The following is an 18413-nucleotide window of genomic DNA, read 5'->3' as shown; positions in this document are numbered from 1 at the left end:
TAAACGTATTAATCCCATGATGGATATTGAATCAGTTGAACCTTAGGAATCCTTAGGATACAAATGACATGTCATTAGGGATTTCATGTTTCAAGTGCTGGTCTTGAATGTCCTACACATGGCTGAGGTCCTACATTTGTTGTAGATTCTCCACAGCTTGTGTGAGTAGCATCGTGTAGCTTACAATCTGACCCACAACTTGTGTGAGCAGTCCCATTTCACAGCTCGTGTGAGCATCCAAGTAAAGTAAATGTTACAGTTATATGTAAAGACTGTAACACCCTAACCCGTATCCATCGCCGGAATAGGTTACAAGATATTACTAGAAGAGACATAGCTTTTAGGCAAACACAAACATACTCAAACACGTAATTCAAATTCAAATTATTAATAAACTTAAATAATCAATTTAAGTTTTTAAGAAACAATTTATAACATATTAATCAACTTGTATCTAAAATTAAATCTAAACAAATAATGTCGACTATACCCTTTTTGACACAAAACATATGCGCATATCAAAATCCTTATAAAATAATTTGTATCAATTATTATAAGCATGAAATATCAAACAGCACAAAAACCAAATTAGCATGCAAACCAATAACATCTTATAATACTAAAATCACTATTCATTTGCTCACTTTTATAGCCATTAACCAAATATGATCAAGCCTAATACGTTTGTTTCATTCAATGACCATTTCTTTAGAAACAAGTTTCTATTATTCAATTAGCAAATATCATCTGAAAAATAATAATCAAATTTCAATGCTGATTGTCGAATACCAACATAATCAAATTTCCATGCTAATTGTCGAATACCAACATTATCAAATTTCCATGCTAATTGTCGAATACCAACATTCATAATATTTATATTTATAACATTGCACATAACTTGACCAAATCAACTTTTAAATGTATAATTCATTTACACAAGTTAACCAAATATTTATCAAAATCTATTCTATTTCAATAAGCAAACCGAATCACCAATCTATATACTAGTGTTAACTACAATAAGTGATACGCCTTTCCAAACATATCAAATCATATACATTTATAAGTCCAATTCACATCTCAAATATCAAATATATATATATATATATATATATATAAACATCACTCAAGACAAACAATATTTATACCACATCTCATAATCAGATTCAAAAGCCATTCATCTTTCACCAACCACTACAAGCAATAATCACATCTAACAATACACATATATATATCATAACCGAATATGCCAAACACATCCAAAATTTCAACCACATCATTTAATCAAATCATAAATCTATATTTAACAAATGAACAAGCCATTTTCGCATGGCTTTTAAACATATATACATATCAAAATCATATATGTCCATAAGATAATTTAGCCTATACATGCCATAAATTCGAATTTAAAACCTTTAAAAGTACTGAGAGTAAATGGTAGTGCGATTGACTTTACTGACGATCCCTGAGCATGTAACGATCTCCAAAAATCTATAAAACAAAGACAAATACATACATACAAAATAAGCTAACTTAGCTTAGTAAGCCTTAAGCAAATAAACAACTGAAAAGCATTATGAAATCATTTTAACTAAATTAATACATAATCCTTAATTCCATTTAGTATCAAACTTGCAATTTCATAAACATTAAATACATTCATATATATAACCTTATCATGAGTTAATATAAAGACATATATCCATCATCAAAAATCATTTAATTCAAAGCCACAATATCATTACATAACCGATTACATATATATAAATAAAATTACAATATCACATACTTATTCATTAAATCACATATAGCTACTTATATACACAAACATCACCATTAGCATCCTTATAACTTATATCACATATCAATAACCAACTTACCTTACTTTCAAGTAGGCAAATAATTTTTATGTACCTGTTCACCTTAACCTAATTTTACATTCATACGTAATTTATTATTTCTCGTTGAACATTCGGATTTGACTAAGATACTCGGATAATCACACATGTCATACAATGCCAACGTCCCAGACGTGGTCTTACATGCTATCTCAAATCGATGCCACTATCTCAGATAGGGTCTTACTCAAATCTAATACGATGTCGATGTCCCAAACATGGTTTTACACGTAACCACATATATCGATGCCAACATCCCAGACGTGGTCTTACACGAAAACACATATGTATCACCCCAAACCTAGCCCGGACGTTATGGCCAGATCCAGCGTGTCACATTGAAGTGTTTTATCGAAAAATTTGTTTTCAATAAAAGCCCTTCTTTAAAATAAAAACCTCGAGTAAAACCCCAGCTTGTATTTGTTGCTTTCAAAGCGAGGTGTATTTTAAAAAAAATTATTCCTTCTTGTATGATAATAATTACTTTGTAAAATATCTTTTTAGTTGCGAAATCTTTATTTAAAACAGATGATCTATGAAAACTTGTTATTTAAAAATTGAGTTGCGGAAACGTAATGTTCATAAAAAACAGTTATGGTTTTAAGAAAACCATGTTCTACTTCTAGCAAATATAAAGCATAATAATAAGTATAATCCTAATTTGAATAATAACCAGAGGAAAGGCCTTATTACATTCCGGACTGAAATAACTTTAAATACTAGAAATTATAGGCTTAAGAAAACAAGTCCAAGTCATCTTGCTAGCTGGCCACATTGGAGTCCCTCCAACCGTTGAACCACCTACTGAGGGTCACCAAAGAAAAATAAAAGAGGGGGTGAGTTTCTGAAAACTCAGTGTGTATAACCCTCGGCAAATAGAAAAGCATGCAATAGTAAGTCTTTTTGGTCCTGAGCCCAATTCAATATCAGAACAGATGTAAAGCAATCAAATATGCACGGATCCCACCATCCAACCGCTACACACCATTTCCATCCCCCGATACACACCATGTGGGGATGTAAATATCGACCCATCCATCCGATACACTTCAATGGTAGCCCGGTTGTGGTGCTACCTAATGTTGTAGCAAGTTGCTACTCAAATATTGGGCTTAATAGCCATCGGTTGATCTACGGTCGTCAAGCAACCATGCGATCCTCGTATACTTCCACCGTTCCATAATTCCCAACCCATATGCAACCTAAACAGAATATCATATGAATACAACATGTATACATGAACATCCATAAATCTTACATTCCACATATAGGGGTATTTTAATCATTTCCGCTCTTAGGGGCATTTTCGGTAATTTCTCTTTATTATGGGTTTATTACTTACCTTAGCCCGTTAACAAGTCCTCATTGGCCATAGTGAACAGATACATGCACCAGGTAGGATTCCAGAGAAGAGGAGGTGAGTCATTAAGACCGCTTAAGTACCAAGCTCTGTAACAGCCCTAATTTGACCCTAGTCGGGATGTGGTTTCGGGACCACAAAACCGAGTCATAAAATTTAGTTAAAATTTTATTTGCATACCTTATATGTGTGGTAGTACTAGTATAAAAATTTGGTGATTCAATTTTTATCTTAGGAATATGAATCTTGCTCGAAAGGATTTAGTTGAGAGACTTAGAAAATTTGATAGGTAAATAAGTGAGGACCAAATAGTATGGAATTATGAAAAGTTGGGTTTGCATGTCAAAATGCCCCAAACTAAGTTGAGTGGCCGGCCAAGCATGGCTTCATCTTTCCAAGATCATGTTGTTATAATTATTTAATGTTGGTAAGATATTAAAATAGAGGAAATAAAGATTAATGATAGGAAAATGAACAAAAAAAAAGGTGTTCATCCTTGCTACCTCTTAGCCGAAAAACCAAGTGAAAGGAAAAGAGAAAAAGCTTTGGAGAAGTCGGCCATACTAGTATCCAAGTTGAGGTATGTTCATGTGTATTGTTGGTTGTTAGTTTGAATTCTATCTAACCCATGGTGGGATTTGGGGTTGTTGGAGAGTTGGGATTTGACAAAAAAATTAGTAGATACCTTGATGCTATTGACATGTTAGTTGTGTGGATGAACTAAGTTGCTTGTTATGTTAGCATGAAAATGAAGATGTTAGTCTTTTTGTTGGAGGTGAAGCTATGCTAGATTGGAAAAAAAAAAAAAAAAGGGTTGGTCAAGTGTGCATTAGAAGAATTTAGGTGTTTAGATGATGTTATAGATGACACTATACATATATACATATTCGGCCATCAAAGGGAGTACATAGGTGAGGTTGAGTCAAATTTTTTTGTGCACAATCGGGTATGTATATATATATATATATAAGTATGCCCATTCATGATGTTACCTTTAATCATGTGTATAAACTACTAAATGAGTAATTAGTAAGAGAGGTTGCCGAATCTACAAATATACATATGCATGTGTAATTGAAACTATAAATGTATAGCAAGATGATTAAACTAGTTTATTTATCTATTAAGCCCGAGAAGTTAAAGAAGGAGAAACAAGCAAGGGCAAAGCCAAGGACATCGAGTAGCCGGGTGAACAGTTATACTCAACACAAGGTAAGTCTTTAAGCACTTGTTGTGAGAACTCCTTGATAGATATTTTTGGAGTGATTCTCCTACTTATTAATATGATTATATGTACAAATTGAATTTAGTAAATTGCTTTACCATGATGAATTGACATAAGGCACAATGTGTGCAAAGACTATGTGGCACTATGTGTGCCGATTGGAAGGTTGAGGCATGAGGCTATCTCAAATGCACTATGTGTGCGATTTACTATGGCACTATGTGTGCGATTCACTATGGCACTATGTGTGCGATTTACTATGGCACTATGTGTGCGATTCACTATGGCACTATGTGTGCGATTCACTATGGCACTATGTGTGCGATTTACTATGGCACTAAGTGTGCGATTTACTATAGCACTACGTGTGCGATTTGCTATAGCACTATGTGTGCGATTTGCTATAGCTCTATGTGTGCGAACATAATAAGCACTATGTGTGCCACATTCGGTTGTGGAAATAAATTGTGCATGAACGAGGTAAGTGATTGAGTTACTAATTAAATATCGAAATTGGGATTGTACGGTGTACGCAAAAAAATTATCTAGTGCATTGTTGTTCCAACTTGAGGAAACGGATCCAAATCGATTGGGCTGACTTGGCGTTTGATTTGGTTGAAGGATGGGGCATGAGATCGAACCAAAAATTTTAGAAATTGCAGTATAGTTGTTATGGCTGGAAACATCTATTTTGTATTACTTGATTATTCACTTATGATTGTTATTGTTGATGGTAGAGTAGTGCTTACGACTTACTGAGTTACGTACTCATTTGGTGTGCTTATTTGTTGTTTATTTAGGTTCTTGATCCATTTTGCGTGCTCGGGACTGTCATCGAAGTCATCACACCGTCTAGCGACTTTTTGGTATCTTCTTCTTAGATGGTTTAAGAAAACATTTCGGCATGTATAGGCTATTATGTTTTGTTTGAACTTGGTATGTAAAATATTGAATAGCCATGCGAAAATGGCTTATAAATGTTTTGAGCATAATGTTATAATCTTTTGGTATGTATATGCTCATTAAGAGGCATGGAAGTGTTTGGCAATGACCAGCCATTAGAATGGGTCATCATGCTTATATTTTGGACCATATATGAAAAAGGGTGGTTGAGTCATAGAAGCTATGTGTCGATGAGAAAGTCTACCCTAGAAAATGATGCTGGCAGCAACAGTGACGTGGATGTGAAAAATCACTAAAAATAGTAGGAATGGAATTAAATAGTGAATAAATTATGTAAATGAACCTTGATGAATCTATTTTCATATGGAGGAAACGAAACGGTTATATGAGTTGTATGTTAAGAGATATTTGGGTTTTAGTGAAACAGGGCCAGAACGGTTTCTGGATTCCCTGTTCCGACTTTGAAAATTCATTATAAATTAACCAGAAATAATTAGGAGTCATACCATATATGTATAAATTCCTCCTTGAGTCTAGTTTCTATAGAAAGAAACGGCACCAGTATTGAAGCCCTGTACAGGGAGTTATTCGAGTTGTAACGCATGAAGGTCAGTGTAGTCGGCCCTGTAACATGGGAGAGTTTAACTAATAAACTGTACTAATTGGCTTAACCAAAATTCTAGAAAAAATATGTAGATGGGAATATGAGTCTAGTTTCAGAAAAAATTACAAAGCTGATTTTCGAGTTGTAAAACTCAAGTTATGATTTTTGAAGCGACTAGCACACAGATTGGCAGCTTGTCGGAACTTCTCAATAAGTGGTTTGAAGTCCGTTGACACCTCGTGTTCGACTCCGGCGACGGTCTCGGGTTCGGGGTGTTACAATTTTATTGGTATCAGAGCCATGGTTTAGTCGGTTCTAGGACTACCATGGCACGTATGAGTCTAGCTATACATGCCTTAATGTTAATGTTTAAATGTGTGATGACTTCTGACGGTTAAAATGTTTTTTTTGTTGTTTTGATTAGTAAATGGATCCCGATGTAGAGAGAACCTTGGCGGATGACGTTGAAAGTGTAGCGGCTGCTCCTGCACAAGGGGCGCCGCTGTTGAACCTCGGTCATCTGCGAATAATCAAGGTGAGGGGGCTAAACAAGCCTTCTTTACCATGATGAATGAGTGGGTCGCGCAATATGCCCGAACCAATCCGGCTGTCCAACAATTCCCGAATTTGAATAATCCACCCCAAGAGCCCGTAATGCCATCGCCATCGACCTGTGAGGCTGAGTAAGCCACCTGTATATTTGATTAGGAAGCGGGGCTGAAGAGTTCAGGGTCGTAATTATCGATGATGCCGAAAGGCCGAGTTCGCTTGACAACACCATTCGGTGTTTGATGAACTATCATGCACACCGATGAATGTCTAAAGTGTGCTATATCCTTGTTGCGGGACTCACCTACTATTGGTGGAGGACCTTGATTTCTATAGTCCCAAACGAACGAGTTACTTGGGATTTCTTTCAAACGGAGTTTGAAAGAAATATATTAGTCAACGGTTCATCGATCAAAAGCGTAAGGAATTCTCGAACTCAAGCAAGGCCGCATGACAAGATTCGAATACGAACATGAGTTCGTAAGACTCAGTCGGTATGCCCGGGAGTGTGTGGCTGATGAGGTTGCTATGTGCAAGAGGTTTGAAGAAGGATTGAATGAAGATCTAAGACTACTAGTGGGTATTTTGGAGATAAAAGAATTCGTAACACTAGTTGAACGAGCCTGCAAGGCGGAGGAACTTGGAAAGGAGAAGAAGAAGGCTGAATTTGAAGCTAGAGACTATCGCAAAAGATCGACGGGTAAAGCTCCGTTCTCGGCTGTAAAGAAATTCAGGGAGGACACCAATAGATCGAGGACGACTGCGGGGATTTCCATTAGACCACGACCATTGACGGACTCCCGAGCTACTTCGGTAGCTAGTGTGGGCAATAACCGTCAAGAGAAACCTGAATGCTCCCAATGTGGGAGAAGACACATAGGTGAATGTTGGGGTAAGTCTACCAATAAGGCTTGTTACGGATGCGGTTCGAAGGACCACCTCATTAGAGATTGCACAGAGCTTGATGAGAAGAATAGGATGCAAGGTGCGAGACCTAGTGGAATGACAGCTAGAGGTAGACCACCAAGAATTTCAGGAGGTAGGGGTGGTAGTCAGAGAGGGCTCTTGACACTACTGTTCGATCCGAGACCGCGCTCCTGCTAGAGCATATGCCATTCGCGACGAGAGGAGGCATCCTCCCCGACGTTATCACCGGTACTTTCACTCTTTTCGATACTAATGTGATTGCTTTGATTGACCCTGGTTCTACTCATTCTTATATATGCGAAACCTTAGCATCCAGTAAGACTTTGCCTATTGAGTCTACTGAGTTTGTAATTCGGGTGTCAAACCCCTTGGGTCATTACGTGCTTGTCAACAAAGTGTGTAAGAAAAGTCCCCTAGTGTTTCGAGGTTCTTGTTTTCCGGCGGACTTGATGCTTTTGCCGTTCGACAAATTCGACGTTATTCTTGGGTTGGATTGGTTGACCATGCATGATGCGGTTGTAAATTGCAAAGGCAAGACTATCGATCTGAGGTGCGCGAATAACGAGATAATTCGAGTTGAGTCTACGGACTTAAAGGGTTGCCACCGTAATATCGCAATGTTGGCCCGAAATATGTAAGAAAAGGGCACGGCGTACCTTGCGTATGTACTCGATGACAAGGAGTCAGAAAAGAAACCCGAATCTGTGCCAGTGGTTTGTGAATACCCGGATGTTTTCCCTGAAGAATTGCCGGGTTTGCCACCTGTTCGGGAAATAGAGTTTAGCATCGAATTGGTACCTGGTACGACTCCAATTTCGATAGCTCCGTATCGTATGGCACCAACGGAATTAAAGGAGTTGAAAGCTCAGTTGCAAGAATTGGTGGATAGAGGATTTGCTCGCCCGAGTTTTTCGCCAGGGCGCGCAAAGGTCTTGTTTGTGAAAAGAAGGATGGAACCATGAGGTTGTAGATCGACTATCGTCGACTTAATAAAGCGACGATAAAGAACAAATATCCGCTATCACGATCGATGATTTGTTCGATCAACTGAAGGAAGCCTCGGTGTTTTGAAAATAGATCCGAGATCGGGCTATTATCGATTCTTGAATTCGAGATTCGGACATACCCAAGACCGCCTTGAGCGAGATATGGTCACTACGAGTTCCTAGTGATGCCGTTTGGGCTTACTAATGCCCTGCGGTATTTATGGATTTGATGAATCGGATCTTCAGCCCATATCCGGATCGGTTCGTAGTTGTCTTCATTGATGACATTTTGGTCTATTCACAAAATGAGAACGAACATTTGAACACCGAGATTATTGTTGCAAATTTTACGGATAAGCGGTTATATGCTAAGTTCAACAAGTGTGAATTACGGTTAAGAGAGGTTAGTTTCTTGGGTCATGTGGTATCTGCATCGGTATTCGAGTCGACCGAGCAAAATTTCAGCCATACTTAATCGGAAGCCTCCAAGAAATATTACCGAGGTTCGAGCTTTTGGGACTTGCGGTTACTACCGACGGTTTGTAAAAGGATTCTCGATGATAGCCACACCCATGACAAACCGCTTGAAAGATGTCAAGTTTGAATGGACGGAAAAGTGTCGAAAAGTTTCGACCAATTGAAAACTCATTTGACGAAAGCTCCGGTTCTAGTACAGCCGAATCGGCAAAGAGTTTGTCATCTATAGTGATGCCTCCCTACTTGGGTTAGGTTGCGTATTGATGCAAGAAGGTCGAGTTGTGGCCTATGCGTCGAGACAATTAAAGCCACATGAGAAAAATTATCCAACCCATGATCTCGAATTGGCGGCCATCGTATTCGCCTTTAAAGATATGGCGACATTACTTATTTGGTGAGAAGTGCCATGTGTATTCGGATCACAAAAGTCTCAAATATTTGATGACTCAAAGAGACTTAAATCTGCGACAAAGACGATGGCTCGAGTTGTTAAAAGATTATGAGCTCGTCATTGATTATCACCGGAAAGGCTAATGTGGTTGCGGATGCCTTAAGCCGAAATCACCGTTTGTTTTTCTAGCGATGAATGTACACTTGTCTATCCTACCCGACAATGTGTTAGTAGCGAATTAAAGGCCAAACCATTGTTGGCTCATCAAATTCGGGAAGCTCGGAGAGTTGATGAGGAGTTGCTTGCAAAACGGGTGAGTGTGTTCGAACAAGGAATCGAGTTTCAAATTGATGATGACGATTGTTTGAGGTTCGAAGTCGTCTGTGTGTTCCAAAGAATTCGGAACTTATTTCTATAATTCTGAATGAAGCCCATTGTAGCCGAATGGCAATCCACCCGGGGAGTACGAAGATGTACAACGATTTGAAACGTCGGTTTTGGTGGCATGGTATGAAACGAGACATCTCCGACTTTGTTTCGAGATGTTTAATATGTCAACAATGAAAGCGGAACATCAAGTGCCTTGAGGGTTACTTCAACCGATCATGATACCCGAGTGGAAATGGGATCGAGTCACAATGGACTTTGTGTCCGGGCTGCCGTTGTCAGCTAGTAAGAAGGATGCGATTTGGGTTGTTGTTGATAGACTGACTAAGTCGGCTCACTTTATCCCTATGCGTACGGATTTTTCATTGGATAAATTAGCTGAATTGTACGTTTCTCGATTGTGAGATTACACGGGTACCAATTTCGTTGTGTCGATAGAGATCCGAGGTTCACCTCGCGATTTTGGAAGAAATTGCAAGAAGCTTTGGGTACCAAGTTGCATTTCAGACCGCCTTTCACCCCAAACCGATGGTCAATCCGAGCGAATAATTCAGATACTTGAGGATATGTTGAGATGTTGCATCCTCGAGTTCGGTGGTTCATGGGAACGGTATTTACCTTTGATTGAATTCGCTTACAACAATAGTTTCCAATCAAGTATTAAGATGGCGCCTTACGAGGCCTTGTGCGGGCGTAAATGCCGTACACCATTGTTTTGGATGAGCTCGGTGAGAGCAAAATTTTCGAGTGGATTTGATTAAAGATTTGAAGAAAGTAAGAGTAATCCGTGAAAATCAAAATAGCCTCCGATCGTCGAAGTCGACGCGGATCTCAAACGAAAAGACATTGAGTATCGGTGGGAGATAAAGTGTTTCTTAAAGTTTCGCCTTGGAAAAAGATACTCGATTTGGGCGCAAGGGCAAATTGAGTCCGAGGTTTATCGGGCCATATGAGATATCCGAACGAGTCGGTCCGATTATGTATCGTCTGATTTTGCCCCGAACTTGAAAAGATTCACGACGTCTTTCATGTTTCGATGCTTGACGCTATAGATCTCGATCCGTCCCACGTAATTAGTCCATCGAGGTTGAGATTCAAGCCAATATGAGTTATGAAGAAGAACCGATTCGTATCCTAGCTCGGAAATGAAGGAGTTGCGAAACAAAAGGGTTCCATTAGTAAAAGTGTTATGGCTCGGACACGGGATGGAAGAAGCCACTTGGGAACCCGAGAACTCTATGAAAGAGCGTTACCCAAACTTATTTACGGTAAGATTTTCGGGACGAAAATTTCGTAAGTGGGGAGAATTGTAACAGACCTAATTTGACCCTAGTCGGGATGTGGTTTCGGGACCACAAAACCGAGTAATAAAATTTAGTTAAAATTTTATTTGCATACCTTATATGTGTGGTAGTACTAGTATAAAAATTTGGTGATTCAATTTTATCTTAGGAATATGAATCTTGCTCGAAAGGATTTAGTTGAGAGACTTAGAAAATTTGATAGGTAAATAAGTGAGGACCAAATAGTATGGAATTATGAAAAGTTGGGTTTGCATGTCAAAATGCCCCAAACTAAGTTGAGTGGTAGGCCAAGCATGGCTTCATCTTTCCAAGATCATGTTGTTATAATTATTTAATGTTGGTAAGATATTAAAATAGAGGAAATAAAGATTAATGATAGGAAAATGAACAAAAAAAGGTGTTCATCCTTGCTACCTCTTAGTAGAAAAACCAAGTGAAAGGAAAAGAGAAAAGCTTTGGAGAAGTCGGCCATACTAGTATCCAAGTTGAGGTATGTTCATGTGTATTGTTGGTTGTTAGTTTGAATTCTATCTAACCCATGGTGGGATTTGGGGTTGTTGGAGAGTTGGGATTTGACAAAAAAATTAGTAGATACCTTGATGCTATTGACATGTTAGTTGTGTGGATGAACTAAGTTGCTTGTTATGTTAGCATGAAAATGAAGATGTTAGTCTTTTTGTTGGAGGTGAAGCTATGCTAGATTGGAAAAAAAAAAAAAAAAAAAAAGGGGTTGGTCAAGTGTGCATTAGAAGAATTTAGGTGTTTAGATGATGTTATAGATGACACTATACATATATACATATTCGGCCATCAAAGGAGTACATAGGTGAGGTTGAGTCAAATTTTTTGTGCACAATCGGGTATGTATATATATATATATATATATAAGTATGCCCATTCATGATGTTACCTTTAATCATGTGTATAAACTACTAAATGAGTAATTAGTAAGAGAGGTTGCCGAATCTACAAATATACATATGCATGTGTAATTGAAACTATAAATGTATAGCAAGATGATTAAACTAGTTTATTTATCTATTAAGCCCTAGAAGTTAAAGAAGGAGAAACAAGCAAGGGCAAAGCCAAGGACATCGAGTAGCCGGGTCGGAACCGTTATACTCAACACAAGGTAAGTCTTTAAGCACTTGTTGTGAGAACTCCTTGGATAGATATTTTTCGGAGTGATTCTCCTACTTATTAATATGATTATATGTACAAATTGAATTTAGTAAATTGCTTTACCATGATGAATTGACATAAGGCACAATGTGTGCAAGACTATGTGGCACTATGTGTGCCGATTGGAAGGTTGAGGCATGAGGCTATCTCAAATGCACTATGTGTGCGATTTACTATGGCACTATGTGTGCGATTCACTATGGCACTATGTGTGCAATTTACTATGGCACTATGTGTGCGATTCACTATGGCACTATGTGTGCGATTCACTATGGCACTATGTGTGCGATTTACTATGGCACTAAGTGTGCGATTTACTATAGCACTACGTGTGCGATTTGCTATAGCACTATGTGTGCGATTTGCTATAGCTCTATGTGTGCGAACATAATAAGCACTATGTGTGCCACATTCGGTTGTGGAAATAAATTGTGCATGAACGAGGTAAGTGATTGAGTTACTAATTAAATATCGAATTGGGATTGTACGGTGTACGCAAAAAATTATCTAGTGCATTGTTGTTCCAACTTGAGGAAACGGATCCAAATCGATTGGGCTGACTTGGCGTTTGATTTGGTTGAAGGATGGGGCATGAGATCGAACCAAAATTTTAGAAATTGCAGTATAGTTGTTATGGCTGGAAACATCTATTTTGTATTACTTGATTATTCACTTATGATTGTTATTGTTGATGGTAGAGTAGTGCTTACGACTTCTCGAGTTACGTACTCATTTGGTGTGCTTATTTGTTGTTTATTTAGGTTCTTGATCCATTTTGCGTGCTCGGGACTGTCATCGAAGTCATCACACCGTCTAGCGACTTTTTGGTATCTTCTTCTTAGATGGTTTAAGAAAACATTTCGCATGTATAGGCTATTATGTTTTGTTTGAACTTGGTATGTAAAATATTGAATAGCCATGCGAAAATGGCTTATAAATGTTTTGAGCATAATGTTATAATCTTTTGGTATGTATATGCTCATTAAGAGGCATGGAAGTGTTTGGCAATGACCAGCCATTAGAATGGGTCATCATGCTTATATTTTGGACCATATATGAAAAAGGGGTGGTTGAGTCATAGAAGCTATGTGTCAGATGAGAAAGTCTACCCTAGAAAATGATGCTGGCAGCAACAGTGACGTGGATGTGAAAAATCACTAAAAATAGTAGGAATGGAATTAAATAGTGAATAAATTATGTAAATGAACCTTGATGAATCTATTTTCATATGGAGGAAACGAAACGGTTATATGAGTTGTATGTTAAGAGATATTTGGGTTTTAGTGAAACAGGGCCAGAACGGTTTCTGGATTCCCTGTTCCGACTTTGAAAATTCATTATAAATTAACCAGAAATAATTAGGAGTCATACCATATATTTATAAATTCCTCCTTGAGTCTAGTTTCTATATAAACAAACGGCACCAGTATTGAAGCCCTTTACAGGGAGTTATTCGAGTTGTAACGCATGAAGGTCAGTGTAGTCGGCCCCTGTAACATGGGAGAGTTTAACTAATAAACTGTACTAATTGGCTTAACCAAAAATTCTAGAAAAAAATATGTAGATGGGAATATGAGTCTAGTTTCAGAAAACAATTACAAAGCTGATTTTCGAGTTTTAAAACTCAAGTTATGATTTTTGAAGCGACTAGCACACAGATTGGCAGCTTGTCTGGAACTTCTCAATAAGTGGTTTGAAGTCTGTTGACACCTTGTGTTCGACTCCGGCGACGGTCTCGGGTTCGGGGTGTTACAAGCTCTCCCTAGATCCAATCCTAGACATGTATATACCCATTGCCACACCTTAACCTAATGACTCGTCCACGGTCGCAATTAATTAATTATTTAATTTTTATGCCTGATTGAGTAGTTACCAAAAAGAACTGGGTCCACAACCCCTTTCTAAACACTAACAGATCCATACTTATTCATTTTGCCCCTTTAGGCCCAATCTTATTCATATGGCCCATTGGGCCCAATCATATTCATATGGCCCATCAAGCCCAATCACTTTCATATGGCCCGTCAGGCCCAATCACATTCATAGTCATGCAATCATATGATTTTTCATCACATAGTATCAATTTGCCAATTTGCCTATTATGGGCCCTACAGCCCATTGGCCCATTTAGCCTATTTTGGCCCGGTTGGCCAATACACGACCCAAGTCTATGGAATCGATCATGGGGCCTCTAATAACCTATTGATTTTCCCCCTTACGAGTGTTCGCACACTCGCAAGACTATTGTAGCCAAACTTTCAGCTTTTCGGCAATTTGACTTTTCGGCATTTCGGGATTTGCCGGTCTACTTTGTGTGTGCAGTGTATGTACACACTTGGTACTAAAACGTGCCGCGATCACCTTAGCCACGGACCTAACAATGATGTCACTCAATGATTAATCACATACTTAACAAATACGATCACCAAAAAACGAAAATCTCACATTTGCCTTACCTTGAATGACAAACCTTAACAGTCCTTCCTTGATCACTAATCACGAGTATTTCTTAAATCTGCATCAATCTTAATCACTAAGAACTTAAAAAAAAGTGACTCACAATCATATTAAGTCACTCTTGAATCATCCATGACCATTCGGCCAACCTTAACCTATAAAAGAGGAATACTTACACAAAACCCCAAAACCCCTAAGGAGAAATTCGGCAAAGATCTGAAATTCGAGATTTGATACTAATCCCCTACCAAACCGATTTAGAAAGAGTGAGGGAAAGAAGAAATCGGTACTAGGAATTCCAATTAAGAGAAAGTAAAGGACTTACATAAGAATCGATCGGTCAACATTGAAGAAAAAGTGGGGGCACAACAGGATTTTGGCCAAAAGATATTCGGCTTTAGAGAAAGTAACTAGTAGCGAGAAGGAAAAGAGTTTGATGAGAAAGGAAGGGAAGAAAACGGCACAAACTAAAAGAGAAAGAATAAGGGATTTCGACTTTTAGATATTTGAAGAGAAAAGTGTTTTCGGTAAAAGAAAGGAAAAATTCGGCATTAGCCTTGAATTCCCAAAATCGGCACCTATATATAGTATAGCCGAATTTACCTATCCCCAAATTCCCAATTTGGCTCCACTTCTCTCCCCCCCTCATCTCCTAACTTTTCTCCCTGATAACCCCTTAATCCCTTCCTTAAATTTCTCCTCTAATCACTCCCTTCAGAGTTCACATCCAACGCCACTATTGGCCATTTATTGAACAAAAATAAATCCTTCTTTTGAGCAAGGAGGGATTCGAACCCCAAACCTCCTTGCCATGCATGTGATGCCACATCTAAGCCCCACATGTGACGCCACTTGCAACTTCAACGCAGGGCTCCTTGTGTCCAATTCCTTCTTCATTTATTTAAAGACCCAAATTACTTGCCACCAAGGTTCTTTTAATTATTAAACTATAATTTCCTTCACCCCAAAGTTCGAACTCATAACTTAACCAAGGCCTATTATCACATAAATAACACTTGACTAGGAATATTAAGCACACATTTTATCAAAACCGATAAAAAGAAAGTTTGAGATTTTTGGGGCGTTACAACATATGTCGATGCCAACGTCCCAGGTGTGGTCTTACTCGTAAATACATATCAAAATTCTATGGTTCAATCAGGCTTTCGGACGTTGTAACTTAATCGAATCGAGCTTTTACATATAACTTCCAAGTATATTCAAATTCGGCCTTCATGTATATATTTTTACACAATTCAATTCAGCTTATAAATCTATTATTTATTCAAAGTTAACAACATTTATTTGCTTATGAACTTACCTCGGGCGATGAAAAACTGGAACGGGACAGCTAGTTGACAACTTTCGTTTTCGCCCGATCCAAATCTAATTTCTTTGGTTCTTGATCTAAACATATTCAAATTAAGCTTATTCAAACATATTTTCATTCAATTTAATCCAAATACACATAAATGGGAAAATTACCATTTTACCCTTGACATTTACACTTTTTACAATTTAGTCCCTATTGCACAAAACACAAAATATGCAAAATCTCAAGATACCCATGTTTGGCCGAATGTTCCTACTATTCATACTAGTCCATACATTTCATTAATTTCACATTTTAGTCCTTCAAATTATTATTTTTTCAATTTAGTCCTAATTACTCAAAATCATCAAAAACTCCAATACAAAACATGTTAATCTAAAACATATCTTCCATATTGCATCATCAAACAACAAAAATCACAAGCTCTCATCAATGGCATAACTTAAAATATTCATCAAACTAAAAAATTCAAGCATGGGTCGGATAGTACTCGAAGCAACGATCTAAAAAACGTAAAAATTATCAAAAACCGAAACCAAACTATCCTTGAATCAAGCTTAAGAATGGCCAAATATCACAAAGCCTTTGTTTGTTTTTTTTCTTTTATTTAGTTTCAGTGATGAGAGAATGAAATGAATATAAAATTCTTTTATGTTTTATTATAATATTTGTTAACTTATAACTTAATTACTTATTTATCCTTTATAATAAAATATGAAACAATTATAAACATGGGCACTACCGTCCATCACAAATGTTTATGGTTTATTTACAACATAAATACTCCAATTTAAAAAGCCATTAACAATTCAGCCTTTATGCTATAAACTATCAAGTTTTCAATTTACGCGATTAAGTCCTTTTATTAAATTAAGTAAACAAACGATCAATTTTTCATACAAAACTTTCCCACATGAAAATTCACATATAATAAACACGGAAAATAATAGTTAAATATTTTTCAGACTCAATTCGTGGTCCCAAAACCACTGTTCCGACTAGGGTCTAAATCTGGCTGTTATAACTCTCACCGCTTAGGGATTTTTGTCCCCGAAAATCTTACCAGTGAATAAGTTCAGATAGCATTCCCTCATTGCATATTCAGGCTCCCATGTTGCTTTCTCAACTCCGTGTTTATGCCACAGTATTTTAACCAACGAATTTTTCTTATTTCGTAACTCTTTAATTTCATGAGCTAAAATGCGAATCGGTTTTTCTTCGTACGTCATATCAGGCTTAATCTCAATCTCAGATGGACTAATTACATGTGAGAGATTAGATCGATATCTACAAAAAATCAAAACATGGAATCCATTGTGGATCTTTTCTAACTCAGGTGGCAACAATAATCTGTAAGCAACTGGTATTTTATAACCTCATACGGCCCAATGAATCTCAGACTTAGTTTGCCTTTACGACCAAATCTGATTATTTTCTTTCATGGTGAGACTTTCAAGAGGACTTTTTTCTCCTATCTGAAACTCTATATCTTTACTTTTCAAGTCCACACATGATTTCTGACGATCTAATGCTACTTTCAGACTTTCACGGATCACTTTCACTTTCTGTTCAGCTTTTCTGATCAAATTGACCTCGTTATCTTATTTTCACTGAGCTCAGTGCAATACAATGGTGTACAACATTTACGACCATACATAGCCTCGTAAGGTGCCATTTTGATACTCGATTAAAAACTATTATTATACACAAATTCAATCAGAGGTAGGTATCGTTCCCACATACCTTTAAACTCGAGAATGCATCATCTTAACATATCCTCAAGTACCTGAATGATTCCTTCTGACTGACCATCTATTTGTGGATGGAAAGCTGTCTGAAATGTAATTTCGTACCTAGTGCATCTTGTAGTTTCTTCGAAAACCGCTATGTAAACCTCAGATCTCTATCCGAAACAATAGATATAGGCACACCATGTAACCTCACAATCTGAGAAACATAAAATTCAGCCAGCTTATCAAGTGAGTAATCTTTACGAATCGGAACAAAGTGAGTAGATTTAGTCAATCTATCTACAATAAACCAGATTGCATCTTTCTTACTTGGCATCAACAGTAAACAGGATACAAAATCCATCGTGACTCTGTTCCATTTCCATTCAGGTATCATAATCGGCTGAAGTAATTCAAAAGGCACCTGATGCTCGGCTTTTACTTGCTGACAAACTAAACATTTCGAAACATAGTCAGAAATGTCTCGTTTCATACTGTGCCACCAGTAAAGCTGTTTAAGATCATTTTACATCTTCATACTACCCGGGTGAACAGATTGTAACACCCCTTACCCGTACCCGAGGCCGGGATAAGGTACGAGGCATTATCGGACAAAGATACAAACATTAAACTAAAATACGGGCCATAAAATTTCATTCATATTTCAAAACGTTCATTCACTTACACATAATTC

This window comes from Gossypium arboreum, chromosome 7, assembly GCF_025698485.1.
Source record: "Gossypium arboreum isolate Shixiya-1 chromosome 7, ASM2569848v2, whole genome shotgun sequence".
Lineage (NCBI taxonomy): Eukaryota > Viridiplantae > Streptophyta > Magnoliopsida > Malvales > Malvaceae > Gossypium > Gossypium arboreum.
Note: the sequence above shows the minus strand (reverse complement) of the source record.